Raw genomic sequence first — 5,376 nt, forward strand, 5'->3', positions numbered from 1 at the left:
GAGAGTGAAGCAGAGTAAGGGCATCAGTTCCTGCTGGAGCCTGTTCAAAAATACCCCTGCTTGCACGATACAGCCTCTTTATTTTGTCCTTTTTTTTTTTGACATTTGCAGCTCCAGAAGGCCTCCCTGCCGCCACCCAGGAGGAGAGGGCCACCTCTGCCCCCACCCAGCTGGAGGAGGAGTCTCTGAGCGCGGTTGGTAAGTATTGTACAGTATAACACCAGGGCTCTCACCATCTGTACCGGAAAAGTATTTTTGAACAGGCTCCAGCATGTACTGAGGCCCTTGTTCTTCTTCACTCTCTGACAAAATCCTTCTTGGATGGACAAACCCATGTGCACTGCAGGTGAGGCAGGTGTTACTGGACTTGCGCAGAGAGAATTACAGTATGTACTGTACAGTAGATTTGGGTGTGTCATTTTGCACTGCCTCGCCTGCTGTGCACATGGGTTTGTCCATCTACTGTGGGGAGGACTTTGTCAGAGAGTGAAGCAGAGTAAGGGCATCAGTTCCTGCTGGAGCCTGTTCAAAAATACTCCTGCTTGCACGATACAGCCTCTTTATTTTGTCCTTTTTTTTTTGACATTTGCAGCTCCAGAAGGCCTCCCTGCCGCCACCCAGGAGGAGAGGGCCACCTCTGCCCCCACCCAGCTGGAGGAGGAGTCTCTGAGCGCGGTTGGTAAGTATTGTACAGTATAACACCAGGGCTCTCACCATCTGTACCGGAAAAGTATTTTTGAACAGGCTCCAGCATGTACTGAGGCCCTTGTTCTTCTTCACTCTCTGACAAAATCCTTCTTGGATGGACAAACCCATGTGCACTGCAGGTGAGGCAGGTGTTACTGGACTTGCGCAGAGAGAATTACAGTATGTACTGTACAGTAGATTTGGGTGTGTCATTTTGCACTGCCTCGCCTGCTGTGCACATGGGTTTGTCCATCTACTGTGGGGAGGATTTTGTCAGAGAGTGAAGCAGAGTAAGGGCATCAGTTCCTGCTGGAGCCTGTTCAAAAATACCCCTGCTTGCACGATACAGCCTCTTTATTTTGTCCTTTTTTTTTTTGACATTTGCAGCTCCAGAAGGCCTCCCTGCCGCCACCCAGGAGGAGAGGGCCACCTCTGCCCCCACCCAGCTGGAGGAGGAGTCTCTGAGCGCGGTTGGTAAGTATTGTACAGTATAACACCAGGGCTCTCACCATCTGTACCGGAAAAGTATTTTTGAACAGGCTCCAGCATGTACTGAGGCCCTTGTTCTTCTTCACTCTCTGACAAAATCCTTCTTGGATGGACAAACCCATGTGCACTGCAGGTGAGGCAGGTGTTACTGGACTTGCGCAGAGAGAATTACAGTATGTACTGTACAGTAGATTTGGGTGTGTCATTTTGCACTGCCTCGCCTGCTGTGCACATGGGTTTGTCCATCTACTGTGGGGAGGATTTTGTCAGAGAGTGAAGCAGAGTAAGGGCATCAGTTCCTGCTGGAGCCTGTTCAAAAATACCCCTGCTTGCACGATACAGCCTCTTTATTTTGTCCTTTTTTTTTTTGACATTTGCAGCTCCAGAAAGCCTCCCTGCCGCCACCCAGGAGGAGAGGGCCACCTCTGCCCCCACCCAGCTGGAGGAGGAGTCTCTGAGCGCGGTTGGTAAGTATTGTACAGTATAACACCAGGGCTCTCACCATCTGTACCGGAAAAGTATTTTTGAACAGGCTCCAGCATGTACTGAGGCCCTTGTTCTTCTTCACTCTCTGACAAAATCCTTCTTGGATGGACAAACCCATGTGCACTGCAGGTGAGGCAGGTGTTACTGGACTTGCGCAGAGAGAATTACAGTATGTACTGTACAGTAGATTTGGGTGTGTCATTTTGCACTGCCTCGCCTGCTGTGCACATGGGTTTGTCCATCTACTGTGGGGAGGATTTTGTCAGAGAGTGAAGCAGAGTAAGGGCATCAGTTCCTGCTGGAGCCTGTTCAAAAATACCCCTGCTTGCACGATACAGCCTCTTTATTTTGTCCTTTTTTTTTTGACATTTGCAGCTCCAGAAAGCCTCCCTGCCGCCACCCAGGAGGAGAGGGCCACCTCTGCCCCCACCCAGCTGGAGGAGGAGTCTCTGAGCGCGGTTGGTAAGTATTGTACAGTATAACACCAGGGCTCTCACCATCTGTACCGGAAAAGTATTTTTGAACAGGCTCCAGCATGTACTGAGGCCCTTGTTCTTCTTCACTCTCTGACAAAATCCTTCTTGGATGGACAAACCCATGTGCACTGCAGGTGAGGCAGGTGTTACTGGACTTGCGCAGAGAGAATTACAGTATGTACTGTACAGTAGATTTGGGTGTGTCATTTTGCACTGCCTCGCCTGCTGTGCACATGGGTTTGTCCATCTACTGTGGGGAGGATTTTGTCAGAGAGTGAAGCAGAGTAAGGGCATCAGTTCCTGCTGGAGCCTGTTCAAAAATACCCCTGCTTGCACGATACAGCCTCTTTATTTTGTCCTTTTTTTTTTTGACATTTGCAGCTCCAGAAAGCCTCCCTGCCGCCACCCAGGAGGAGAGGGCCACCTCTGCCCCCACCCAGCTGGAGGAGGAGTCTCTGAGCCCAGACAGCTCTGATAGTGGTAATCATTGTTATGGTCACTATTTTCTACTATTATTTAACTGTATACTGTATGACGATACTTGATACGTACTCCATCTTTTACACACAGGACGCCTGGTGATTGATACCAGTGAGGAGGAGGAGGAGCAGGAGTTGCCCAGTGCAGATGGTAAGTACAGTATTGTACTGTACAACAGCACACCGCATGTACCGGATATTACAGTAATTGTGGGCCCAACATGTGTACTTAATCACATCTGTGGGCCCACCATGTGAACCCTCTAATACTGTACAGTACTGTACATACTGTACAGCAGGGGTGGCCAAACCTTTCCTCAAGATCTACAGTACCAACAGTTCATGTTTTTCAGGCAACCCGTGGATCTGTATAGTAGGAATGAATGCAGCAGGTTTGAAAATGTGACAGTTACTGTACTGTAGTAATGACTGCAGCTGTGCTCCAGCTTGGTGATATGGAAAACCTGGACCGTTGGTAGATCTTGAGGACCGGTTTGTCCGCCCCTGCTGTACAGCAAAGTACAGTACAGTACTTGTGGTGCCCACATGTGTGCCATATACTGTACTGCACAGTACTGTAACTGTGGGTCCACCTTGTGCAACGGAAAATACTGTATAGTACAGTACAGTATCTGTGGGACCGACATGTGTACTGTGTAACACCTGCTTCACTCTCTGGCAAAATCCTTCTTACTGTAGATGGACAAACCCATGTGCTCATCAGGGGCCAGATTCTATAAGCTTCAAAAGAGATAAGTTTCACAGTGATAAACAGCCAGCCAATCAGCTCCTGCCTGTTATTTTTCAAACACAGTCTGTGACATGGCAGGTAGGAGCTGATTGGCTGGCTGTTTATCACTGTGAAACTTATCACTTTTAAAGCTTATAGAATCTGGCCCCTGGTGAGGCAGTGTTACTATACAGTACTTGTGCAGTTAGATTTGGGTGTGTCATTTTGCACTGCCTCCCCTGCAGTGCACATGGGTTTGTCCATCTACTGTAGGAGGCAGAAAAGGGCATCAGTTCCTGCTGGAGCCTGTTGAAAAACACCCCTGCTTGAGATTATACTGTACAGTGTCTTTATTTCGTCTTTTTTGTACATTTGCAGCATCTGAAAGCTTCCCCCCCCACCTCGAGGAGAGGGCCACCCTCGCCGCCACCCTGCCGGAGCTTAGTCCAAGCGCGGTCGGTAAGTACAGTATTGTACAGTAGGTACTGTACAGTACTGGTGTAATGCTGTATCTGCACGCCCGATATTATTGTACGATTGTACTGTATGCCTTAATTTAAGGCATACAGTACAATCCGATTCAATGTGATTATCGCATCACATGCGCCCAAATTGTATGCGATGCGATTTTCCATACGATTCAACATACAGTAGAATTGTATGGGAAAAAGGGTCCATGTCATTGTGTGTACCTTATACGGTACCTACTGTACTGTATCTGGGGTCCAACCATGTGGCACATCTGGATGCCTCAGCCAAAATAGATTTTGGTGACCATAACACTGTACAGTAAATTACAATATGTTGCAAACTAACCTCTTTTTCTGTTCTTTTCTGCAGTCCCACCCATACACATGACCCTCCGCCCCCGCCCCCGCAGACCAACCGAACCATCCCACCCCAGGCCAGTGGCAGCTGGTAAGTACTGTACAGTACTGTACATTACTCTGATTTCATCTGGGACAGAGACAGCATGGAGTCACTGAAAAAGGGGCTACTGTACATGGATTATACTGTCCATACGACTTCCCCTCTCCTCCCAGCATGGCGACTAGGGTGGCCAATCCCGGGGCATTTTTTCAATCCCATGATTCGCTCCCCATTAAAAAAAAAAAAAAACTCCCCGGCATCAGTTCCTGCTGGAGCCTGTTGAAAAACACCCCTGCTTGAGATTATACTGTACAGTGTCTTTATTTCGTCTTTTTTGTACATTTGCAGCATCTGAAAGCTTCCCCCCCCACCTCGAGGAGAGGGCCACCCTCGCCGCCACCCTGCCGGAGCCTAGTCCAAGCGCGGTCGGTAAGTACAGTATTGTAGGTACTGTACAGTACTGGTGTAATGCTGTATCTGCACGCCCGATATTATTGTACGATTGTACTGTATGCCTTAATTTAAGGCATACAGTACAATCCGATTCAATGTGATTATCGCATCACATGCGCCCAAATTGTATGCGATGCGATTTTCCATACGATTCAACATACAGTAGAATTGTATGGGAAAAAGGGTCCATGTCATTGTGTGTACCTTATACGGTACCTACTGTACTGTATCTGGGGTCCAACCATGTGGCACATCTGAATGCCTCAGCCAAAATAGATTTTGGTGACCATAACACTGTACAGTAAATTACAATATGTTGCAAACTAACCTCTTTTTCTGTTCTTTTCTGCAGTCCCACCCATACACATGACCCTCCGCCCCCGCCCCCGCAGACCAACCGAACCATCCCACCCCAGGCCAGTGGCAGCTGGTAAGTACTGTACAGTACTGTACATTACTCTGATTTCATCTGGGACAGAGACAGCATGGAGTCACTGAAAAAGGGGCTACTGTACATGGATTATACTGTCCATACGACTTCCCCTCTCCTCCCAGCATGGCGACTAGGGTGGCCAATCCCGGGGCATTTTTTCAATCCCATGATTCGCTCCCCATTAAAAAAAAAAAAAAACTCCCCGGCCGCCCCGCATATCTACTGTACTTACTGTACTGTACATTGCGGTGCGGCCGGGGAGCCTGTCGGGGG

At 48.6% G+C, this 5,376-nt stretch overlaps 1 long non-coding RNA gene across 1 annotated transcript; it reads left to right on the plus strand.

Moving 5' to 3' along the window:
* Nucleotides 1-3,964: 3,964 nt before the first annotated feature.
* Nucleotides 3,965-5,167, plus strand: LOC146059064 (uncharacterized). The gene is made up of 3 exons (XR_014470130.1): nucleotides 3,965-4,265; nucleotides 4,566-4,646; nucleotides 5,023-5,167. It is a non-coding gene; the product is annotated as an uncharacterized LOC146059064 (long non-coding RNA).
* The last annotated feature ends 209 nt before the right edge of the window (nucleotides 5,168-5,376 follow it).

Source organism: Crinia signifera, chromosome 2 (assembly GCF_055691185.1).
Source record: "Crinia signifera chromosome 2, ASM5569118v1, whole genome shotgun sequence".
Taxonomy (NCBI): domain Eukaryota; kingdom Metazoa; phylum Chordata; class Amphibia; order Anura; family Myobatrachidae; genus Crinia; species Crinia signifera.